Source organism: Cervus canadensis, chromosome 6, assembly GCF_019320065.1.
Source record: "Cervus canadensis isolate Bull #8, Minnesota chromosome 6, ASM1932006v1, whole genome shotgun sequence".
NCBI classification, from domain to species: Eukaryota; Metazoa; Chordata; class Mammalia; order Artiodactyla; family Cervidae; genus Cervus; species Cervus canadensis.
Window position 1 is genome coordinate 59231190 of NC_057391.1, and position 27359 is coordinate 59258548.

Sequence of the window (27359 nt, forward strand, 5' to 3'; positions counted from 1 at the left end):
TCAAACTGTCATCATGGTCCTTATGTGGAGAATGTCTGCCATGGCAGTTTGTTTCTCAGTGGAAAACAGATAAAATCTAAACAGTCTGGAGTTTAGTTAGCAGTGCTATGCCAATGTCAGTTTCTTAGCTTTGAAAAATATTAATATAAGATGTGAACAATGGTATAAAGTAGGTAAGGGGTATATAGGAACACGGTATAATCTTGGCGCATCTTCATATGCAAGTCTACAATTTTTCCACACTTAAAAGTTTACTTAAAATATATCCTTATTCTTGCTTCACTGTGTCAAAAGTGGTACATGGAGTTACTCATTGCCCCCATGTACCTTTTCATCATCTCACAAGAGATTTTTATAAGAATAAGATAAGTGAAAGACAAAATTCAGCAGACAACTAGGAGGATGAGTTCATTCACACTACTGAAGTCAGGAAGTGTTCATTGATGCACGGAACCTCTCAAAGAAAAAAAAAGAAAATGAGTGTGGAATTTATAGAGGAAGACAACAAGTAAGTCATGAGGGAGAGTGGACACAGAGTCTCTTCTGAAGTGTGGAAGACTAGTCTTATGTCTAGATACATGAGGGCAAGGTGGTCCTTTGGGCCAGATGTATCTCAGAACTCTACACTGTGGGGGAATTGCTCAACCATGGCTGATTTTCCAGGACAGAGCTTAGGTTAAGTTCAACATAGTCAAGAGTTTTAATGCTAATGCTGCACTATTTGTTTCCCAATAAATCATATTTTCAGACTCAAGATTTGTGGAAGGACTGAGATAGAATTATGGGGTTTCATCTTAAAGCTCCTGCAAGCCTCTCTAGAGGCCCCTGGGAGGGGAAAACAGAACAGAACAAGGACTCTCTTAGGGAACAGGATTATACGTCATAACTTTTAAAAAGAAAGGCTTACAGATTGACAAAATACGTGAGGAAACACCAGCAATGGTAATATGGGGGTATTACAATTGTCTCTCAGTCCAGCTCACCAAAGTAACCTAGAACTGTCAGCCCAATTTTTCCCATTTTGTATCCCTCCAAGAGAGGAAAGATTCATTCATACTACTGTTGTCAATCTACTTAATAAAATACTAAGCAGAAAGAAATGGTGAGGAATGAATATGAAAGAGGCAGAAAGAAAATAGAAAACCAGAAAGGCTAATGGTAGCAATGGTAGAAGGGAAGATGTTACTAAGTGTTTGAAAACACAGATGAAAAAGTTTTGGAATGTGAGAGAATACATAGGAGAGGAAAGATGTATTGTAACAGGTTTTTTAAAGAAACTATTTAATTTCTCCTTAATAATTTTTATACATACATAAACATTGAAATTTCTTTTTAATGACTTCTGGCTATTGGTCTGTTTTTCTTGAATACAATATCATTCTGAGACTAAACTACATGTACCCAGTTTTCTTTCTAACATTGTACATAAGAAAGTATGTTCACACTGGCGCTGCTGACAATTGAGGCTTGGTTTAGTGGTTGTAAGTCTTGGATGCTTATTGGAATCATCTGAGAAAACCTTAAAATACTGATTCCTGGATTCCATCCCCAGAGATTCTGATTGAATTGGTCTGAGTGTGGCCTGAACTCAGTACTTTTAAACTATCTCCCTGTAATTCTAATGTGTAGACACAATTGAAAATCACTGAGTACTAGATGGATACAAAGCTGACAGTAACATGTAACCCATGCCTGCTGACATAATCATTGGTTGTTGTTTTTACTTCAAGTTATGGCCAGTCGGGTGATATCTTCCTGATGAAGTAGCCACCATCCTTGCAAATATATGTAACAGGCAGAAGCTAACAGAGCACATCTTTCAGATTGCTTTCCTCTATTTACTGGCCATGTCTATCCAGTCCATCACAATTTCCACTTTCCCACAATCGGGGTCATGCACAGTAACACATGTAAAGAGGATGCAGCAATGGCAGATGGCATGTAATCCAGGAATGTGAAGATTGCCTAAATAAAACTTTGTTTTTACCCAATTGTCCAAAGTAACAATTTACAGGCAACTTTCCAAGTTGGTAACTAATCCATAGAACTAGTTTGAAGCATATATAATAATTACTTAGTATTTATTTTATTCTTTTAATAAGGACTGGAAATACCCAATAGCATTTTATGTATCTTGACTCTGTTTAAAGAGAAGCTATGAAACAGATGGATGTCCTGCTGACAGCCACCCAGGAGGCCAACATCTAAGAGAGATGTGGGAAGCTGCAAACAGTTTCAAAGTGACGAGGGGGAGTAGCACAAATCCTATTAGCAAATAATGGAATTTGTACATCCCCTGCACCTCCAAAGAGGAACTCTCTTGCCTGCTTTTTCTTACTATTTGTTTTCACTTAAAAGGCTATTAAAGCCTTCTCTACTCTTGGAATAGAGCACATCTTCTCATTGTGCCCATTATCAGCCACAATAAATAGATTTGAGCTCAGAGACTCAGGCACTTTAATTGCCACTATGTACTTTTCTCAAGTAATAAAAAGAAAATATCAACTTTTATGTGTCCCCTTTGATATAGTCTATGTATAGTGCCAGCTCTTTATTCCCCCAAAGCCTCACTCGCTGGAAGAAGAAAAACTGGTCTGATGCTATTATTTGCCTTTAAAGAAAATCAATAGTCAAACTTAAAACACAATCTCACTTGGAAGTAAAACATAGAGGCTATTCAATGTATTAGATACACATGGGCAGCAGTTTGTTTCCTTTGGTTACAAGGGACCAAAAAAGGAAGTTACTGAAATAAGATGGAGACTTTGAGACCTTATTAATCTTCTCTGGACATAACCAACCTCAGGGTTTGGCTGTATTGCATAATGTAAACACCATACACTTTAATATAAAGAAAATATGGATTTGAGTCTTGACCTCATCATTCAAGTTGCATGGCATTGGGCAAATTACCTGACCTGTCTGTGCTATAGGTCTTTTCTGTAGGTGTAAAATAAGAATAACAGCATCTATGGTATATTGAAAGTGTTAATTGCTCAGTCGTCTGCAACTCTTGTGACCCCATGGACGGTAGCCTCCAGCTCCTCTGTCTGTGGAATTCTCCAGGCAAGAATGCTGGGGTGCATAGTCATTCCCTTCTCCAGTATATTGCATTTTGCATATTGCTATATTGCTGTTATATTAATAAGAGACATTGTTAAGTATAACGCCTAACATACATATTGTAAGTACTCAACAGAAAAATAGTAGATAAAATTTCTTGCATCATTTTCTTCTCTGTTATTCAAGCAATACCAAAAGTCTTGGAATTTTTAAAAATATCTTCAAATAAATAATTCTTAATCTTTTTGAGTTGTGATCTTTGAAAATGGGCTGAACACTGTGAATTCTTCCTCTCCCTACAAACTTTTCATATACACTACACTTTATATACCAATCAGTTAAAATCTTTGTCATACAGCCAATCTTCTGTATGACAAATCCCATAGCACTCATTTTTCAGAAAGTATCCTGAGTGATCTTACTTTGGAAGATAATGAGGAATGAGTAAGAGGTCACAAGGTCAATGGAAGTGATTTCCATTCACAAGACGTGCTCAATAGTGTTCCTTCTGATTCAAGAGGAAAAGAGCAATCCAATTATTTCTCTGGGACATAATATTGGGAATGTGATTTGTTATCCTGCATGGTTGAAGTTGGAAATTTGAAATGACAGAAACATCACTTGAACTACAAGCCTTCAAAGTGTGATTATTATGCTAGGAATATATTGTTCTCAGTTGATCAATATCTGACACTGTAGGCAATTTTTTAATATATAACGCCATGGCTGAAGCCTTCATTTTTGTGTAGTAATATTTAATTATCAGAATTTTCCAATAATAACATTAATGGTGATTGGATTATTTGGTCCATAAAAGATGGCCTTGAAAATAAGAATTGAGATAGAGATGCATAATATAATCTTTTTGCTTGCTATTGTTTGAGAAAAGGATATCAATTTTACCTCTCTCTTAACCATAGAGACTAAGTCTGGACCATGCAACAGTATGCTAAACCTGGGACTAAGCTCTGCTGATTTATATGTTGCATTCAGTTACTACTCTGCTGGGCTTCACAATTGGCTCAGTGGTAAAGAATCTACCTGCCAATGCAGGAGACTCAGAAGACATGGGTTCTATTCCTGGGTCAGGAAGATCTCATGGCGAAGGAAATGGCAACCCATTCCAGTATTCTTGCCTGGAAAATTCCATGGGCAGAGGAGCCTGGCAGACTATAGCACATGGAGTCACATAGAGTTGGACACAACTGAGTGTGCACACTACTACTCGTCTGTTGCACTTCTGTGTTTTTCATTTGTGATTGAATTAAGGAAAGTACTACTGAGAAATCTGTTTGCTACTGAATAAAAAGTATAATTCACTTTTCACCCAGTTATTTAAAATGTGAGGATTTCTATACTTCCTTCATCACCCATTGAGGTAGTCGTGCATCGACTATGTAATGATACCATATTGATGCTTCTTTTGAAAGGATAAATTGGTGTTAATAAGGTATAAGCCAAAGATATCCCCACTTCTTTTCATATCTAATTATAAATATATTACCCTTTTTTATTTTATTTATATTAGCATAGTCTTAAGAGTACATATTTACTGATTTGCTTACTTGGACCTTGAGCAAGTAGGAACTGAACTAGGTAGAAAAGATTTCCACTATTTGCCTTTAAAAAGCCCCAGACTAGTAGAAGATAATTACATATGTAGTATTTATACATATGTTTTATGTAAATAGAGAACCTAGTATTTATCATTATAATAAATAATATTTATGGTTTTGTCCAATATGCCAAACTGTTCCAGTTAAATTACTTAGTTTTGTTTTCACCCTGACTCCTAAATCCTTGCTTCTAAAAAACCAAAAGTGTATTTTATAGCCAAAAGACATATTATTTCAAATTATGTTTTCAATGGGGCTCCATTTGAGCCACTGTTTTGAAGCATTTAAGTCACAGATATGGATTAAGAGAAGCATTGGGTCAAGCACTCTTTTATAAATATTTGGTTAAAATGAGCAATACACCAAAAAAGAACAACTGCATTCTTTTTATGACCAATTTCTTCCTGGTTCTCTAAAATATAACAGCTAATCTGCTATTACACTCAGATCAGAGATTTGGTGCTTGAAAATTGACTCATTATCTTAAATCAAACCTCAGTATTCCTCTCTAATACCTTAGAGGAACCATACGTATCTTCAAAATAGATTGCATTTGTGGAATAAATTCCTTTCTGTGTATTTAATCAGTCATTTGAAGTTCGTATCAGGTCACTCTCCATCATGTCTGCTACTCCATATCTTCCATTAATAAAAACTGACATTCAGATTTCAGCTGTTATGTACCTAACTAGATATGCATTATATAAACAAAAGAGCAACTACAGAAATCTCCTATATTCATTCTACCATGTGTGGCCTTCTGAAAAAGGATTTATTTTAGTTGGCTTCCCAGACATGATTATGCAGATTTTTTTTCACATCCTCTCAAGAATATTAATAACAAGAAGGCAGTGTTCATCTATATATTTATATTCTAGAAACATCAGAAGATGCTGTGATTAGTAATATGTGATCAGGGCTTGACCTTTTGCCTTCCCTGTGGAATTTTATCAATTTTTACATAGATTGGGAAAAAATCTGTTTGCAAAAATTCACACAACTCAATAAAATTACATTCTTCTGAGATGTGACTTACTCTGTAGAAATGAGAGATTATAGATTCATTTTAAAAATAGCAAATTTAAAGTAAAATAAAATGCATACAGAAATTGCTAGGAAAGTTCAGAGAAAGAAGATATACAAGTCAAATGGGGATTAAAATGATTTAATATTCATTCATATGTTCACTTATTCAACAAATATGGATTCTCTATAATGTGCCACGTAAGAAGGGAGCTAGGTGAGATGTTCAATGGTAAATTCGTATCTTGTACAACATGGCAGGGGCTATCAGTAAGTACACAGAAAGAGTGAACTAAAGTTTATAAGGACCAATGAATGAGGATCTGAGAGAATATAGGAGGAGCATGACAAACCTAGCCAGCATATTAAAAAGCAGAGACATCACTTTGCTACCAAGGTCCATCTAGTCAAAGCTATGGTTTTTCCAGTAATCATGTATGGATGTGAGAGTTGGACCATAAAGAAAACTGAGTGCCAAAGAATTGATGCTTTTGAACTGTGGTGTGGAGAAGATTCTTGGGAGTCTCTTGGGCTGCAAGGAGATCAAACCAGTCAATTCAAAAGGAAATCAGTCCTGAATATTCATTGGAAGGACTGATGCTGGAGCTGAAGCTCCGCTACTTTGGCCACCTGATGCAAAGAACTGACCCATTGGAAAAGACTCTGATGCTGGAAAAGATTGAGGGCAGGAGGAGAAGGGGACGACAGAGGATGAGATGGTTGGATGGCATCACCGACTCAATGGACATGAGTTTGGGTAAACTCCAGGAGTTGGTGATGGACAGGGAGGCCTGACATGCTGCAGTCCATGGGGTTGCAAAGAGTTGGACATGACTGAGCTATTGAACTGAACTGTAATTTATAATTCATCCTAAGGAATCAGAGAAAGAGCCCAGAAAGAAAATAAAAGCTTGACACAGAGGGGAAGTGGTTAGAGAATGCAGTACTTAACAGAACAGAGAAAACAGGGCATGTCCAAAAAGTAGAACTCATTCAGGATGGTTAGAACACAAGTGTTCTACTATAAAGAACAGGAGTGGTAAAAGATGAAACTTTACGTGGTTCTGGTGCTTTGTATTCCATATTATAATTTATCTCAAGGCTTTGACAACCATTAAGAAGTTTTAAGCAGAGGAGAGCCATGATCATTTTAGATCATGAAAAATCACTTTGTATGCAATATGGGGGATTGATGATGAAACAAGGAGGAACAACAGTTAAGAGACTATTACAGGAATTTGGGCAAAGAATAATGTAGATACAATTATGGTAATAGTACCATGAATGGAATGGATGAATCAAGAGATAAAGACTATAAAACTCAGTGGCTAATGAAATGCACAGGGTAAGGTAGAGGAAATGTTAATGCTTATATTTTGGCTAGGTAATGGGATAGTTGGTGGAATGATTCAAGAAGATAGGAAAAAGAAAATGTAAGAATGAAGGGGGAAATGATCGATTGAGTTTTTGGTATAAATGTCACAATCCAGAAGAAATGTTCAATAACAATTAGATTATTAAAACTCAGAAAGAAAACTCAGTTGGAAATAGTTTTGAGAATCAGGAACACAGAAGTAGGTATGATTTTTCTGAGATAAAATGTACAGTGAGAAGGATAAAAATGTGAGGAACATCAAAGTTTAAGAGACCATCCTTAGAAGAATGACCCATGGAAGAAACTTAGAACTAGATGGATCATAAAAACCAAGGAAATAGCAGTAGAGAAAAATCAACAATGTCCAATTATAGTTGGAAGTTCTGTAACATGGGGACCACATGTAGACATGTTGAAATTCATCACCTAAGCTTGATGCCCCTACTATCCTGAGAACGTAAAAAGCAGTAGTAAAGATGTTGCCACACATTTTGCATTGAGAGAAAATCATTCAAGAAATAACATCTTCCTTCCACATACCTATTCAAATCTCTCTGTTTTTTTGAAATATTAGAGTTTGGAATTCCAATTAATTTTGAAAGGTGGGAATATGTTTAAGGAAGAAATTGTTATCATTCATGTCAATGACCCTAGTAAAGGGAGGGATTCTAGCTTCTGATCTTTGGTTTCTTGGTCTCTAGTCAAGTTGAGTGTTGTCCCACTGTGGTAATATCATAAGCTCTTCTTGTTCAAACTGCCTTTATTTATTTGAAAAAGAAAAGTACCACTTTATCTTACGTTTCTGAGTTTCCAACTATTAAAAAACACTGTTTTGCTTTGTTTTTCCTCAAGCATTTCCACTGGAGAATCCTGCATTAATTGCAGCTAGTAAAGGGCATGATATGCCTAAACTAAATATGGTTTTGTTAATTTATTCGGCTGTTGGTTTTTCTGATCTTTCCCAGTTTACATACTCTACTTGACCAATGAAGTTGGATAAAGTCATAATGGATGTGATTCTCAGGGAACAACAAAGGTTCATGAAAAAATAGAAGTCAAGAAAGATTTACTCCCCCTGCAAGGAGTGTAACAATAACTTTTCTATACAGAATAGAAGGCTTCATATTATAGCTATAGGACAGAATTCTTACTATTAAACCAAAGTGGCCACTAAGAAAATAAACTTGGCGGGGTTTCACTGATGTGACCCTGACTTCCTGGTGCACCAAACTAAAGATCTGTTTCTAATCTGAATGTTCAGTTGAAGTATGCCAGAATCTTACAGAAATTCGAATGAATGAAACTATTCTATATGATACATTTTTTGCAAATACTGAAAATAATTTCTGTTTCATTTCTAAGATTCGCTAATGTTTTCATAACATTAATAACAGGATGAAAGGGAAGGAGATTCAGCTGTAATTTGTTTTTCACAGTCTTCTCCAGTTCTACATGAAGATATCTTGCGTCCAAGTGCCCAAGTGTGTCAAGTGTCCAAGAGCAACTGCTTTATATCTACAGTATAGGAAAAAAACAAGCAGGATGTTGGAAATAGAGTTATTTAAAAAGCCAATAATGACCTTGCACTATTTTGAAAAAAAAAAAAAAAATGTCCCCAAATATTTTATTTAAATTATCTACTGCTGAAAAAACAAAGCAAGCAAAAAAAAGAAAAAACACAACACCCTCTCCTTTAAACCTATTATTAGAATTAATGTATGTGTATTTCACGAATCTTTCTGGAATTTTATAGAGTACATCTCACAGCAGGGATCAGGCTTAGCAGGTCTGTCAATATGATTACAGATCCAATGTAGCCATAGCAAATTAACTTAGAACTTCAAATATTCCTTTGAAAATAAAGGTGTAAATAGATGCACAAATCTTGAATTAGTTAAATATCCTATTACAGCGATTCAGTTTTGAAATCCTTAATATCAATATCAAAATCAAGAGTAAACAGAAAAAAAATGTTAAAATAATTAAATAATTAGCTAAAAACAATGCATTTGCCCTGTGATACAGTCATGTTTCAGAAAAATAGTAAGTATTTGGTAATTGTTTTTCTTTGCAGAATTTTGAAGTGCAAAGTAATGAAAGCAGTTTTATTTCAAGAAGTGCAGCTTTAAAGTTATGTAAAATTTACTGGAGAAGGAAATGGTAACCCACTCCAGTATTCTTGCCTGAAGAATCCCGTGGACAAAGAAGTCTGACAGGTTACAGTCCAAGGAGTCACAAAGAGTCAGGCACAACTGAGCAAGCACAAACACACAAAGTTATTTAATTTTAATGGGAGGAATGATGGGAGAAACTAAGATTTAGCCACTAGAAATAAGTTGATAAAATTATGGCCCCACAGGATTGAATACAATAAAATCACTAAAAAGAATGTTGTGTATGTATAATTTGCAATAGTTATATTTCCATGATATATTGTCAAATAAAATAGTTTCACAAATAATAATTAGGATATAATCCAGTTTAGTTTTTAAAAAAAACCTATATTTGGACCTATCTACACTGCATATCCAATGTGAACTTATATATTAAAAATTTTCTAGGGCTACAAGTGAAAATGAAAAAGTGTTAGTTGCTCAGTCATGTCCGACTCTTTGTGACCCCATAGACTGTAGCTCTCCAGGTTTCTCTGTCCATGAAATTCTCTAGGCAAGAATACTAGAATGTGTAACCATCCTTTTCTCCAGGAGATCTTCCTGACCCAGGGATCAAACCCACGTCTCCTGCATTGCAGGCAGATTCTTAACTGTTTGAACCACCAGGGAAGCCAAGAACGTTCTCCAAAAGTTTAATGACCAATGTGTCTAAATAGAGGGATTTGATTAAGATGACCTTAACATTCCCCTCAGATTGGCTAAACTTCAGACAAGTTTCTTCTTTATTATATAGGCCCCAGAACTCTCTTTTTTCTTAGAGCATTTCCCCTAGAATATGTGCAATTATAAATTCTTTGCCTGCTTAGAAAGTAAATTATCCTAGTTTTTACTGGTTTTACAAGCAGGAATGATTTTCTTAGAGACCTTGGAGCCATCCCTTTGAAATGTCATCATTAAGAGAGACAGAGACCCTATCTGTCAGTCTCTGTAAGAGAGTAGAAGCCTAACTTTTATAAAGTCCAAATAGCAAACTCAGATGCCTAATCACCTTGACCATCCTCCCCTAACACATCCAGTGCTTTTCCCACAGCCCACTCCATCATCTAGGAACTCTTCTGCCTTTTATTTCAATAGAATTGACTTTAAACTCTCTCATTGCAGTAGTCTTGACCCCTCTTGCAAGTCTTGCACAGAATTTTCTTGCCTATTTAATTCTGTGTGATGCAATTTTTCTTTGACAGGCTTTAGATATATATATATATTTTTCTATCTGTGATGTTTATATGTTATAAATATCATGTAATATCATTTGGAGCAACTGAAAAGCCTCAAAATAGAAAAAAAGCACTTATTATTATTTATGATATGAGTTCACCAGAAAATATTTGTCTTTTAAATTTAACATAAGATGTTTCTGTTTAGATTCTTCTAAGGTTGTAGTGTTTGTTCACTTAGAAACTTTTTTTTTTTTGTCATAGACTGCTCTAGTTTTACTTCCCAAACTTCTCTTAGCAGTTTCTCCTCCTCTCAGTGGAGAAAGAAATGGCAACCCACTCTAGTATTCCTGCCTGGAGAATCCCATGAACAGGGAAGCCTGGTGGGCTAGAGTCTATGGGGTTGCAAAGAGTCGTACGTGACTGAGCAACTAACACACTCCTCTCAGTATTTCCATTTTTTTGTGTGTTTTTGTTTTGCCTTGCAAATGATATTGTCCCTAGACAAATACTAAAAACCACAATGCCTTAATACCTTACATTTAATTTAACAAAAAATGCCTGTGAGAGTAAGTCTTATGCATTACTTTACTGGACATCTGACTTCCAAATCTAACTCCAAAATTTGCTTAACAGCAGATTCATTTTCTTAAACAATGAAATCTTCATGTCTCCTATTGGTCATAAAAACATCTTCCAATTACTGCCTTTCTTCCCTGGTCTGTGTTGCTCACTTTGTAGTCAATAATACTGCAAATCAAATAGCAATCAGAATAATGAGCTGCCACCAGTTGGAGTCATAGTTGGTGCTGCAGTTTGTCAAAGATTGTTCACACTAATCAACTAATAATGGCATTGCTGCTTTCATCACGCTAAACAAAATTCCCTTAGTTGTGCAACACAATTACTACTAATAACCTCTGAAACCTTTGCGTGCTTAAGGAGACTGTTTCAGAGATCATCTGGAGACCTATCAGAGAATAAACCAGGGAAGACAGAATCTACCAGATGGAGATTCCTCTTTAGTAATTAACTAGACATTGCTCCTTTGGGTCCATAACATTTTGTAACATCGTGAGGCATTTCCTTTAGCATAATGATCCGTCTGTATTAATATATTAGATTGGGAGCATCTAGGAGATAGTGTTAAATATTAAACATTTCATACATGAATTATATTATTAATAGGTTTTCTTTAGCTTAAAAAGTATGCTTAAGTGACAGTCAATAAACAAATTTAGAGACATTAATATTAAAGGGAAGTCAATGAATTTAGACGTGACAAAATGCATATTGGTTCATTTCTCAAGATAGATATGCCTTCATGATTATTAATATAGCCATTAGAGATTTACTTTGAAATGGAAAAGCTGAAAGTACCTTAAGTCGAGTTAAGACAATGAGTCTTATGTTCAAAGCATTGGAATTTACCACCTTGAGAGAACTAGTCCCTTCCCTTGTCCTTACCAGGCTGCTCAGAATTGTAAGGTTAGATGACAAATGAGCCATGACATCCTCTGTGACACAGACATTGTACATCTTGTTTCAGGAAACATTTGAGAGAAGGGGGTGGAGATCTCTCAGAGTTTCATTAGGTTAAAGAAGCCATCCCTGCATTTATTTGTCACTGTTAAAATTTGTGGTGAAAAGCGTAAAAACACGTTTAGGTTCGAGCTGAATGATTTCAGACAGGCTGATAGACAGCTGCGTTTTGCTGGTTTTGAAATGCAGATTTGGGGTGAAACATGTGGTGTCATTATTTCAGGCCTTATAAGGCATTTTTGTCTAAGAGACAGCTGGTTGCCTCAAGGTCATTTTACTAATAGTCCAAGGTGAGGGCCTTAGTAACACTGAAACTCTGCAATGTTTATTAACTCTTTAATACTGATGGGAAACTTGAGGTGCCCTAATTGCACAATTACTAGGAGTGTTTTACAGAAATTTCTAATTTAACTGTCAAAACTTTCAGGTTTGAGAAAAATTGAAACTTAAATAAACCCATCACAAGGAAAACCACATTAAAGATTGTAGAAAGATATTCAAAGGGTAACCATTTCATCAACATAGGGGGAGTTATGATATCTTCCCTAAAGACTAGAAACAGCTGTGGCAACCTTGTGTGGCTTGTCCTAGCAACTTGCAACTAGGAGTGTGGTCCTTGGGCCAGTGGCCTGAGCATACCCTGATTAGTCAGTCAGTTCAGTCGCTCAGTCATGTCTGACTCTTTGCGACCCCATCAACTGCAGCACACCAGGCTTCCCTGTCCATCACCAACTCCCAGAGTCCACTCAAACTCATGTCCATCGAATTGGTGATGCCCTCCAGCCATCTCATCCTCAGTCATTCCCTTCTCCTCCTGCCTTCAATCTTTCCCAGCATCAGGGTCTTTTCTAATGAATCAGTTCTTCACATCAGGTTAGAAATGCAGTATCTCAGGAACCACCATAAACCCACTGAGTCAGAATCTGCATTTTAACTAGATTCCTAAATGACTGGTATGCACCTAAGTTTGAGAATCATTCTCTTGGGACACAAAGCTAGTAAGTGACAGAGCCTCCTCTGAGATCAGCTTAGTTTAGCAACATAGTAAAGCCATTCTGTTTACAATAAGGTATGCTATTTTTATTGCATATTTTGTTGTTCTTGGTTTTAATTCATAGGTTTTGTTTTTGTAAATCTGTTCTTCAATGAGGTATGAACTGGAACTGAAGCATTTTTTGCAGTCAAGACTTTGTTCAAGTTTAGATCTCTGTTGGTACCTTTTCCTTCTCAACTACCAAGTTTTGGTGCTTCACGTACCTGGAGTCAGTGAAAAATAGAGTTCAGTTTAGGAACTAAAGGTTTAAAATATAGCACTACCAAGTTATTTGCATAAGAAGATTGGATATGCAGGTGTGAATCTGTGTGGCAGAGGCATGATTATAAATGCAAAAACATGAAATACTGATGTTTATATTTTAATGCACCATTGAATGGGATATCGTAAATAATTGAGAGTTGAAACCATTGAATAGTTCCTGACAATTCAACAGACCTTACTGTGTGCTTGATGTTTTTTAACCAGTCATGATATCTTCTTTTCTTATTCTCCTTTGTTCACCTTCCCTCTGTCTCAATTTTGATTTATTTCTTTGTAAATTTGAGAAACAGTCTCCATTCCTATTTACACACAGACCTTAAGAGCTTCGTTGTCTGTACTAGAGACTTGCAAGTATTATTTACTTTTAAATTTCGGCTTTCACTTAAAGGAAAAAAAGTTTTTTGGGGTCAGTCCAGGTCAATTTGTTTCACAAACAGTTTATTAATTAAAGATGCCCATTCCCATATAATCACGAAAGCTTCCAATTTGATCAAAGGTAAAGCAGATTTCCGTCTTCTCTGGCTACAACCAGTTACTTCAAGGAAGGGGCAGTGGCTGTCACATCTCTTGTTCACTTCCTCCCTCACCTTATATCTACAACCTTGAACCCATTTAAGATAACAGGGAACAGATTGAGGAAGGAGAGTTAAAAGATGTAAGAGAATTGTTGACTGGTACTGTTTTCAATTGGCTTTCTCCGCTATGGCCTGGGAGGTGCTTTTTCTTTTTTGGTTTGACACTTCCATGGAACCTCTGGAGATCATTTCCGTCACTTGTATGTGTCATTTGCTCACCTACAAGTTCCTAAATCTGGGCAAGTGCACTCTGTTCTAAAGGTCACTTACTCCTTCCTCAGCAACTAGGAATTCAGTCATTTAATTTATTATAAGCTGTGCTAACTCTAGGATCCATAGGCTTATCTTAACACATCAGCAACTCTTCTTCACATTGCTGTGAAAGCTGCTAGCTAGCTTATCCTCAGGCTGCAGATTTCCTAGGCAGGAGCAAGACACCAACCTAGTGTGTCTTATAACTACTTGGGATACATGTCAAACTCTCTGAATGGTCAAAGAAAGTACCTGTTCCCACCTCTTGCCTGAGTGTGTATGTGTGTGTTAAGGATGAGCTGGGGTGAGGGGGAGGTATTAACCATATATCAGCAGCTTTATTGAAAATTATCTTCACAAGAATCCTCTAATGCAACTCCTTTACCAACATCCAATGTATATCACTTTTATAAATCAGTTTTTTTTTGTTAGTTTGTTCAAAAGCTACTAAACTACCTTATATTAAATCTTTGCAAATTTTATACATGGTTGATGCAGTTTAAGACATGGAGTTTAAATTGAATCCATGTCTATATACTGTCATGCTTTTTCCACTTTATAGAGAAAATTAGGTCAAAGGATAGTTTGAGAAGATTACTCAGTCTAGGTTCACAATGATTTCTGAAATATAAGTATCATTTAACCAGTCAGAGAAGGCATCAAACATTCCTTTTTATATCTCCTTTCAGTTCAGTTAAGTTCAGTTGTGACCCCATCAATTTCAGCATGCCGGGCCTCCCTTTCCATCACCAACTCCCAGAGTCCACTCAAACTCAAGTCCATTGAGTCAGTGGTGCCATCCAATCATCTCATCCTCTGTTGTCCCCTTCTCCTCCCACCTTCAATCTTTCCCAACATCAGGGTTTCTTCAAATGAGTCAGTTCTTCCCATCAGGTGGCCAAAGTATTGGAGTTTCAGCTTCAACATCAGTCTTTCCAATGAACACTCAGGACTGATCTCCTTTAGAATGGACTGGTTGGATCTCCTTGCAGTCCAAGGGACTCTCAAGAGTCTTCTCCAACACCACAGTTCAAAAGCATCAATTCTTCAGCACTCAGCTTTCTTTAGAGTGCCAACTCTCACATCTATACATGATTACTGGAAAAATCATATCCTTGGCTAGATGAACCTTCGTTGGCAAAGTAATGACTCTGCTTTTTAATAGTCTGTCTAGGTCTGTCATAATTTTCCTTCCAAAGAGTAAGCATCTGTTACTTTTATGGTTGCAGTCACCATCTGCAATGATTTTTGGAGCCCCCAAAAATAAAGTCTGTCAATGTTTCCACTGTTTCTCCATCTATTTGCCATGAAGTGATGGGACCAGATGCCATGATCTTAGTTTTCTGAATATTGAGCTTTAAGCCAACCTTTTCACTTTCCTCTTTCACTTTCATCAAGAGGCTCTTTAGTTCTTCACTTTCTGCCATAAGGTGGTGTCATCTGCATATCAGAGGTTATTGATATTTCTCCCGGCAATCTAGATTCCAGCTTATGCTTCATCCAGCCCAGCGTTTCTCATGATGTACTCTGCGTATAAGTTAAATAAGCAGGGTGACAATATACAGCCTTGATGTACTCCTTTTCCTATTTGCAACCAGTCTGTCGTTCTAGATTGTTCCAGTCCAGTTCTAACTGTTGTTTCCTCATCTGCATAGAGATTTCTCAAGAGGCAGGTCAGGTGGTCTGGTATTCCCACCTCTTGATGAATTTTTCATATTTTGTTGTGATCCACACAGTCGAAGGCTTTGGCAGAGTCAATAACGCAGAAATAGATGTTTTTCTGGAACTCTTGCTTTTTCGATGATTCAGCGGATGTTGGCAATTTGATCTCTGGTTCCTCTGCCTTTTCTAAAACCAGCTTGAACATCTGGAAGTTCACAGTTCACATATTGCTGAAGCCTGGCTTGGAGAATTTTGAGCATTACTTTGCTAGTGTGTGAGATGAGTGCAATTGTGTGGGTAGTTTGAGCATTCTTTTGGCATTGCCTTTGTTTGGGATTGGAATGAAAACTGACCTTTTCCAGTCCTGTGGCCACTGCTGAGTTTTCCAAATTTGCTGGCATATTGAGTGCAGCACTTTCACAGCATCATCTTTCAGGATTTGAAATAGCTCAACTGGAATTCCTCCACTAGCTTTGTTCATAGTGATGTTTCCTAAGGCCCACTTGACTTCACATTCCATGATCCTGGCCATAGGTGAGTGATCACACCATCGTGAATATCTCCTTTGGTCAAATTCAATTATACTTTCTTATTTGCAGGCCCATTTTGTATCTGTAAACAATATATTCTTCAATGGGATTGATATCAGGAATTGAAAAATGGGATCTCCCAAAATACAAGATTTCAGAAGTGTAAGCATATCAAAAAACAAAAGCCACAGAACTTGTAAATTAGACAATAGTATAGGAAAATTGGCTATCTTCTTGAGAAGATGCCATATGGATGAACCCACAGCTCTGGCAGAAAAAAAAAAATAGGGAAAGGAAAATAGTAAAAGAAAATATACAATGATGCATTTAGGGTAGATTTTTAAACTGTTCAGGGAAGTATATCTTCCATTCTCATGTAATCTAACATGGCAGATGCCAGAAGACATTAAGAATAAGAACAAGTAATGATATAAGAATTTCACTAGGACTCCTGAAAGCTGCCAATTTACAAAGACAGCAGGTGAAAGAATAGATAAAGGAAATAAGAGTATGGAAAGTAGAGGGGGGGAAAGTGACATTTTGGTGCACTTGTGCACAATTAAGAAGGAGTAATGGCACCATTTAACCTTCAAAACTTCTGAGAGTTGGATCACATTTAGTCTAGGACACTTCTCCATATGTTTTCCTTTGACATGCTTAAATCATTCAGTGACTAGAATTAAGCAAGAGAAGAAAAGCTCCATTTATGTTTCTATTATAATTTTGAAATCAGTGCATTGAACATTGCTTCAGGATCTATTTTTCTTATTCCCTTTTCTTCATCATTTTCCTTTTTTTTGTTCAGAGACTATATAAGACCTACCCAAAGGCTCAGATTCAGAATCATATCTTTAAACTCTTTGTATGGAGTAACTTCATATGTTTACAACTTAATTCTTTATTTTTGTTGAGGTATAATTGACATATAACTTTATATTACTCTCAGGTATATAACATAATGATACTGAAAAATGATCACAAAAATCTAGGTAACGTTTATCGCCTTCATAGTTATAGAAATTTTTTCTCATGATGAAAGGTTTCTATTCACTTAGAAACTTTCAGATATACAAGACAGTATTACTAAATATAGTCACTATGCTGTACATCACATCCCCATGACTAATTTATTTTAAAACTGGAAATTTGTACTTCTAAATGCCCTCTCCATTTTGTCCCTCCCCAGCTGCCTCTGTGCTTGTTTTGTTGTTGTTGTTGTTTATGTCTTCACTGATAAATACAAGTTTAATGATATAGCACTCCTCACAAATGGCTACAGAGGCTGTAAACTGTAACTCAGAAATGTGCAAGCATGTAACACAGACCAATTAGTTAGACCTGAAATAAACTGGCTTCTAATAACTACCTGGAAAACTTTCAATCCTTTCTTCTATCCAAAAATGACCCTACTCTTACATGAAAATACTTATTGTAGGGAAATGAGAAATTAAATTCTGTGGTCACAAGTAAAAATGAAAGGAAAAATAGCAATTCCATAGTTAGTTGGTGAAAGCAGGAAATATGGTATACTTACTGCACTGCTTCGTTCTTACTCTTGATCTTTTGGCCCTTCTTCTTCAGATCTGTTCTTGGATCTATGAACTCAGGTGTTTTGTGTGTATGTATTTCTTCAGATTCCACATACAAATGGGATTATACAGTATTTGTCTTTTCATGACTGACTTATTTTACTTAGCACAATGTATTCAGGGTCCATCCACATTGTCACAGATGCCAAGATCCCTCCTTTTTTATGGCTTAATAGTATCACATTGTTTATTATATACCACATTTTCTTTATTAATTAATTAATCAATGGACACTTAAGTTGCTTCCATATTTTGATTATTATAAAAAATGCTATAGTGAACATGGAGTATAACATCTTTTTGAGTTAGTGTTTTCGTTTTCTTTAGATGAATATACTAAAAGTGGAATTCCTGGATTATATGGTAGTTCTAAATTTGAAGAACCTCAATACTGTTCTCCACAGCGGTTGAACCTGTCTACATTTCTATCAACAATGCAGAAGTGTTCATTTTTCTTCATATCCCAACCAACAGGTTTTATCTCTTGTCTTCATGATATGAGCCATTCTAACAGGTTTAACATGATTTCTCATTGTGGTTTGGATTTATATTTCCCTAATGATTAGTGATCATTAACACCTTCCTTTTCATGTATGTGTTGGCTACCTGTATGACTTCTTTGGAAACAAAGAAAAAATGTCTTCTCAGATCCTTTTCCCATTTAAAATTCAGATTGTTTGCGTTTTTGCTATTGAATGGTAGAAGTTCTTTATATATTTTGGAAATAAACTCCTTATCAGATCTATGATTTTCAAATACGTTCTCCCATTCTGGAGGTTGCCTTTTCATTTTGTGGATGGTTTCCTTTGCTATGCAGATGCTTTTGAGTTTGATATACCCTCGTTTGTTTATTTTCACTTTTGTTGCCTTGGCTCTTGGGTGTCAATTCTAAAGAAATCATATCCAAGACCTGTGTTGAGGTGCTTACCACCTATTTCTTCTAGGAGTTTTGCAGTTTCATATCTTAGGTTAAAGTCTTTAATATATTTTGAGTTTTTTTGTGTGTATCATATAAGATAGTGGTCCAGCTTAATTCTTTTACATATGATTGTAGTTTTCCCAACAACATTTATTGAAGAGACTTTCCTTTCCCCGCTGTAAATTCTTGGCTACATTGTCATAAATTAATTGACCAAATATACATATGTTTATTTCTGCTTCCTCTATTCTGTTCCTTTGATCTATATTATATACTGTTTTCCTTACTATTACTTTCTATTAGAGTTTGAAATCAGGAAAAACCATTCCTCCAGCTTGGTTCTTCTTTCACAAGATTGTCTTGACTATTTGGAGTCTTTTGTGATTCCATACAAATTTTAGGATTTTTTGTTTTATTTCTGTGAGAAAAAAACAAACTAGGATTTTGATAGGGATTGCATTTAATGTGGATTGTTTAGGTAATATGGATATTTTAATGCTTTTCATTCTTCTGATCCATGAGTGTGTAATGCTTTTGCATTTATTTGTACCTTTTTCAATTTCTTTCATCACTGCTTTATAGTTTTCACTGTAGAGATCTTTCACTTCCTTAATTAAGTTTATATCTAAGTACTTAATTTCTTTAGATTCATTTATAAATGGGATTTATTCCTATTTTCTTTTTCAGATGATGCATTGTTAGTGTGCTAAAACACAACTGATTTTTGTATGTTGATTTTGTATCCTGGAACTAAATTGAATTTGTTTTTTAGTTCCAACAGTTTTTGTGTGTGTATGTGTGTGGAATCCTTAGAGTTTTCTGTACATTTAATTATATCATGTGCACACAGAGGCAACTGTACTTCTTTTGTTTTTGATTTGGATACTTTTTGCCTTGCTTAATTCTTCTGGTGGTAATTTCAAGTACTATGTTGAATAGAAGTGGCAAAGTGAGCATCCATGTCTGTTCCCAGTCTTAGAAGAAAAGATTTTAGCCTTTCACCACTGAGTGTGATGTTTGCTATGGACTTGTCATAAATGGCCTTTATTATGTTGGGGTAAGTTCCCACTATACCTATTTTGTTGTGAGTTTTTGTCATAAGTGAATGTTGATTTTTTTCAAATACTTTGCCTTTCTTTGAGATAATTATATGATTTTTATCCTTCATTTTGTTATAGTTGTGTATCACATTGATTGATTTGTGGATATCAAACCATTCTTGCATGCCTGAAATAAATCCAACATGATCATGATGTATGATCCTTTTAATATATTGTTTAATTCAGTTCTCTAATATATATTATTAAGGATTTTTGAGCCCCTGTTTATCAGGGATATTGCTTGTAATTTTCTTTTCTTGTGGCATTCTTGTCTGGTTTTAGTTAGAGTAATGCTGGCCTTGTAAAACAAGTTTGTAGTGTTCTTTCCTCTTCTATTTTTTGGAAGAGTTTGAGAACATTTAATTCTTCTTAAATGTTTAGTAGAATTTACCGGCAAAGCCATCTGAGCCTGCACTTTTATGTAGAGCTTTTAATGTGTCAATCATACCTTAATAAAGTAGTTTAACAAAATAAGGAAATGTTCTAAACTGACACCTCACCAAAGAAGCTAAATAAGTAGTAAATAAACATGTAAAAAGATGCTTACTATCATATGCCATTAAGAAATTGTAAGTTAAAACAACAATGTGATGCTACTACATACCATTAGAATGACTGAAATGCAAACTGTTGATCTCACTTGATGGAGAGGTTGTGTAGTGACAGAAACTCTCATCTGTTGCTGGTGGACTTGCAAAACGGTGTAACAACTTCTGAAGTTAGTTTGTAGTTTTCTTACAAGGCTAAATGGGCTTAACTACCCAATCTAGGAATTGAATTCCTAGGTATTTATCCAAATGGGTTGAATCAGTATCTGCACACAACTGTTTATAGCAGTTATATTTATAGTATATATATTCATAGTTGTAATGCTGTAAATAACCAATATGTTCTTTAAAAGGTGAATGTATAAGCAAATTGTGGTGAATCCATAGAGTGAAATAGTATTCAAAAATAAAAGAAAATGAGGTATCAAACCACCAAGAAACATGGGAGAATCTCTAATGCATTTTAATAAGTGAAAAAAGCCAGTCAGAAAAGCCTACATACTGTATGAATTCAACTATATTGGAATTCTGGAAAAGGCAAAACTATAGTTCTGGAAGAAAATGAGAAATGAATAGGTGGAGAGAAGGGTGTGCTTAAGGCAGTTAAACTATTCTGTATGACATGCAATAGTGGATAAATTATATTAGACATCCATCAAAACCATGTAACTATACAACACAAAGAGTAAACTCTAATGAAAATGATGGATTTTAGTTAATAATAATGTATCAATATTGGTTCATTGATGGTGACAAATACACTACATCAATACAAAGTATTAATAATAGGGGAAACTGAGTAGGAGACAGAGGGCGTATATGATAAATTTCTTTTTTATTTGTTTAGTTTCTGGTAAACCTAAAACTTCTCTAAAAACTAAAGTCTATTAATTCCTCCAAGGAATATGGAACTGTCATAATTGCTCTAGACTAATCAAGATTCACAAAATTTAAATTCTGACATCAAAGAAGAACTGAGGAATATTTGCTAGATAGGTGTCCAAAATGTTTGCTACAGTGTTATTCTACCATGCAATAATTAATATGCTTCATATCAGCCATGGGTAATCAAACAAACTGACATTTTTGATAACTTACTTCTTTATTTGAAAAATGTACCTCTGTAGAACTCCTCACTCCTTGATGAAAAATAAACGAGTCACTCATTTCTGCTTTTCATAAAAAAAAAAATCCTTTCATATTTTCTCACAACATTCTTATTTGAGGATATGCACTGCTCATTTGGAATTTCTGGGTAGTGAAATAACTGATTTTTGCCCCTATGTAATTAAAGCACAATAGTATCGTATATCATTGATTGAACACTTACTAATACATTAAACTTAATTTGCAGCATAAGCATATGAGATAAGTATCATACACTTTTTACTGTATATTTAAGTATATTTTCTGATGTCACACAGCTAGGAAGTGGCAAGTCCTAGATTTGAACCCAGTCTGATTTAATATGTTTTTTGTGTTCTTTGAAAACTTTATATACTCCCTCCTCCCTTTGTAAAAGATGTTTTTTGTTGCTCAGCAAGGAAACTAGAATACACTAGGTTGATCTAAGTACCAGAGTTCCCATTTAAAGATATCACCATGTGCAAAACAGCAAAGAAGCATTAGGTTTGTACTGATAGCAATTAGGTAATCTTTTTGTTTTTTTCTTATCTGTTCTTCCTTTTTTCCTCTTTTTGCTGATAGTATTCTTAAAAACTCTCTGAAAGTATATTGTGCAGGAAATAACTTATACTCACCTATGTAGTGATGTTTTGAAAAATTGCCTCTAAACATGTAGACTTGGAGAGACATATCAAATAACTTTAACAAAGCAAATAACTTTCCTAGTGCCATATCAGATTTTGGGTGGAATAAGGATATCAATAGCTGAGCTATTTTAGAAAGTAGCTAGAAAGCTGTTAACCCACCAACAGGCAGCATGTAGTGCTGTTCAGCCCATGAAAAATCAGTTTAGGTGAAAATTGTAAATTGATGCTGTGAGGTAAGGAACAGAGACTGGTTAGAGGCTAGATGTTGGACTTTAAGGAAAAATTCCAGGCACACACAAACACACACACAAACCCAAATAATCAGAAACTGGAACCAAGTAACTAGAAAATTACAAGGTCAAAATAATAGAGTAACAACAACATACCAGAGTTATTAAGAAGTCATTCATAGAAAGCGAGTTCTCTCACTAGCAGATACATCTCTCCTTCATTTTAAGGTTCAGAATAGTCTTGGAGTGTGAATGAATTAAGTCCACCAACAAATCTGACCAAAGCTGAGATATGAAACAACATAGATATGGACCTGAGACCAGGTCTCCAAATTTCAGATCTTTGTTCACTTAATTATTTCCTTTAAATATCCATTGGTTGAGATGAAATATCTAACTTAATAATTTTCTATTATAACTATGCTCATGAATTTTAGCATCATTAAAATGTATTTTAACATTGATGTTACAAGTTCAAGGAATTTGCAGAATATAAGTCACAGATGATGTTAAAGTATCAAAATTCTGCTTCAGTTCAGTTCAGTTCAGTCACTCAGTCATGTCCAACTCTTTGCGACTCCTTGAATAGCAGCACGCCAGGCCTCCCTGTCCATCACAAACTCCCGGAGTTTACTCAGACTCATGCCCATTGAGTCGGTGATGCCATCCAGCCATCTCATCCTCTGTCATCCCCTTCTCCTCCTGTCCCCAATCCCTCCCAGCATCAGGGTCTTTTCTAGTGAGTCAACTCTTTGCATGAGGTGGCCAAAGTATTGGAGTTTCAGCTTCAACATCAGTCCTTCTAATGAACACCCAGGACTGATCTCCTTCAGGATGGACTGGTTGGATCTCCTTGCAGTCCACAGGACTCTCAAGAGTCTTCTCCAACACCACAGTTCAAAAGCATCAATTCTTTGGTGCTCAGCTTTCTTCACAGTCCAACTCTCACATCCATACATGACCACTGGAAAAATCATAGCCTTGACCAGATGGACCTTTGCTGGCAAAGTAATGTCTCTGCTTTTTAATATGCTATCTAGATTTGTCATAACTTTCCTTCCAAGGAGTAAGCGTCTTTTAATTTCATGTCTGCAGTCACCACCTGCAGTGATTTTGGAGCCCAGAAAAAGAAAATCAGCCACTGTTTCCACTGTTTCCCCATCTATTTCCCATGAGGTGATGGGACCAGATGCCATGATCTTAGTTTTCTGAATGTTAAGCCAACATTTTCAGTCTCCTCTTTCACTTTCATCAAGAGGCTTTTTAGTTCCTCTTCACTTTCTGCCATAAGGGTGGTGTCATCTGCATATCTGAGAAAATTAGAGATATCAAGGGAACATTTCATGCAAAAATGGGCTCCATAAAGGACAGAAATGGTATGGACCTAACAGAAGCAGAAGATATTAAGAAGAGGTGGCAAGAATACACAGAACTGTCCAAAAAAGATCTTCAGGACCCAGATAATCACAATGGTGTGATCTCGCACCTAGAGCCAGACATCCTGGAATTTGAAGTCAAGTGGGCCTTAGAAAGCATCACTACAAACAAAGCTAGTGGATGTGATGGAATTCCAGTTGAGCTATTTCAAATCCTGAAAGATGATGCTGTAAAAGTGCTGCACTCAACATGCCAGCAAATTTGGAAAACTCAGCAGTGGCCACAGGACTGGAACAGGTCCATTTTCATTCCAATCCCTAAAAGTCAATCCCAAAGAATGCTCAAAATACCGCACAGTTGCACTCATCTCACACGCTAATTAAGTAATGCTCAAAATTCTCCAAGCCGGGCTTCAGCAATATGTGAACTGTGAACTTCCAGATGTTCAAGCTGGTTTTAGAAAAGGCAGAGGAGCCAGACACCAAATTGCCAATATCCACTGGGTCATCAAAAAAGTAAGAGAGTTCCAGAAAAACATCTATTTCTGCATTATTGACTATGCCAAAGCCTTTGACTGCATGGATCACAATAAACTGTGGAAAATTCTTAAAGAGATAGGAATACCAGACCACCTGACCTGCCTCTTGAGAAACCTGTATGCAGGTCAGGAAACAACAGTTAGAACTGGACATGGAACAACAGACTGGTTCCAAATAGGAAAAGGAGTACGTCAAGGCTGTATATTGTCACCCTGCTTATTTAACTTATATGCAGAGTACATGATGAGAAACACTGAGCTGGACGAAGAACAAGCTGGAATTAAGATTGCCGGGAGAAATATCAATAACCTCAGATATGCAGATGACACCACCCTTATGGCAGAAATTCTGCTTACACACCATTAAATGAAAACATTCAAAAGGAAGTTTCAGTGATTATAAGAAAAAGTATTTTTAAAAGTTTCTTTGCTTTTTTTTTTTCATTGTTTTATCCACATTCCAAATTAATACCATAACTTGAAGGTTCTACTAAGTAGGAAGAAATATGGCATATACGTTTCTATGATTTAAGGACAAAAGTTATTTGCAGATCTCATTAATTAACAATAAATTCCATGGTTATCTATAGGAAGTCAAGGGAGGCAGCAGGTGATAAGGAAAAAGAACAAGAAAATTACTCAGATCCACTTACACTTTAATTGTCTGTAGGACTTTGTAGAAGATGCTTTCTTTATTTAGCCCTCAGTTCTATCATTACTCATTACCTGAAAAAGAGGGACAGATCTCACCATTTCAAAGCTGGCAGGAATTATAATCTGTGTAAAATACAAAAGCAAGTATGAACTTCCAGTTTCAGCCCCAACAGGTAGTTTGGAAATTGTCATCCTTCTCCTTATAGTAAGAAAAAAATGGAACAAACTACAGATTAGCTTTGTTTTGACCCATCAGAGAGCATACAGTGTGGGACAAAACATGATGCTGAAATCTGAAGAGACAGGCAAATCCAGAGGCAGAGCCAAGATCTGCTTCCTTGAAGCATAAGTCACTAGAACCACAAACTGTTAGGAACATTTAAATGGTTATTTTGACAAATTACTGAAGACTGAGACTAATTGCATGAGAGTGAGAAATTTCTGGGTGCTGCAGGCTCTAGAGGAGCCCACACTTTCAGAGCCTTTAATTTTCAGAACCCTATCAAAGTCTCATGTTTAAGATCTTAGAGGGAGTTTCTTCTGGCTCCTGACAGTATAAGGGGAAGAGTAATCATTGCTAAATGGGCCCACAGTATCCTCCATGACAAAGACCTGATCTCCAGGGAACAATACTTCACCAGAGATTTATCCCACCTAGAAGATGGGCATTCCTTCAATTTAAGCCCCCTTTAGTCTTACTGCCTTATTTAAGGGGAGAAAAATAGCAATATCAATGGAGAAATACATATGAAAATAGAGACAAAGATAGAACATGAGGAAATTTGTAATCTCCAGTCTAATCAATAAACACAATCCATGTCCTAACCAGATTAACATAAATCTACAGACTAAAGACCGGTTTAACTCAGTTCCTATTATCCAGTATGACATGTCCAGCTTTCAACAAAAACAATTACAAACCACATCAAAGGAAGAGCTAAGAACACAACCAGAAGGAACAAAGCAAGCATCAGAATCAAACTCAGATAAAACAAAGATATTGCGATGTTAACAATCAGCATTTAAAAAACAAAAAGAACTAAAAAGCCCCCATACAGACCAATTTTTATAGTCATTAACTGAAAAGCCTGAGATTGGCAATAAGGAGTTCATGATCTGAGCCACAGTCTGCTCCCAATCTTGTTCTTGCTGACTGTATAGAATTCTCCATCTTTGGTTGCAGAGAATAATCAATCTGATTTTGGTATTGACCATTTGGTGATGTCCATGTGTAGGGTCTTCTCTTGTGTTTTAGGAAGAGGGTGTTTGCTATGACCAGTGCGTTCTCTTGGCAAAACTGTTAGCCTTTTCCATATTTCATTCTGTACTCGAAGGCCAAATTTGCTGTTACTCCAGGTGTTTCTTGACTTCCTACTTTTGCAATCCTGTCCCCATCTTTTTTGAGTGTTAGTTCTAGAAGGTCTGGTAGGTCTTCATTAGAACCATTCAATTTCAGCTTCTTCGGCATTACTGGTCGGGACATAGACTTGGATTACTGTGATATTACATGGTTTCCCTTGGAAACAAACAGAGATCATTCTGTCATTTTTGAGATTGCATCCAAGTATTGCATTTTGGCAAATAGATGGGGAAACAGTGGAAACAGTGGCTGCCTTTATTTTTCTGTGCTCCAAAATCACTGCAGATGGTGATTGCAGCCATGAAATTAAAAGACACTTACTCCTTGGAAGGAAAGTTATGTCCAACCTAAACAGCATATTAAAAAGCAGAGACATTATTCTGTCAACAAAGGTTCATCTAGTCAAGGCTATGGTTTTTCCAGTGGTCATGTATGATGTGAGTTGGACTATAAAGAAAGCTGAGCACCAAAGAATTGATGCTTTTGAACTGTGGTGTTGGAGAAGACTCTTGAGAGTCCCTTGGACTCCAAGGAGATCCAACCAGTCCATCCTAAAAGGGATCAGTCCTGCGTGTTCACTGGAAGGACTGATGCTGAAACTGAAACTCCAATACTTTGGCCACCTGATGTGAAGAACTGACTCATTGGAAAACACTCTGATGCTGGGAAAGATTGAAGGTGGAGAAGGGGATGATAGAGGATGAGAAGGTTGGATGGCATCACCGACTCAATGGACATGAGTTTGAGTAAACTCCGGGAGTTGCTAATTGACAGGGAATCCTGGCATGGTGCATTCCATGGGGTCACAAAAAGTCAGACACGACTGAGTGACAGAACTGAACTGAAAAGTAGATAATAGGCAAAAGCAAATTGATAACATAAGAGAGATGGTAATTCTACAAAGAACATCAAAAAGATATGATGGAAATAAAAATATTTGTAAGGTAGTTAACAGTTAAGAGAACTGCAAGCCTCAGAACCTATTTAA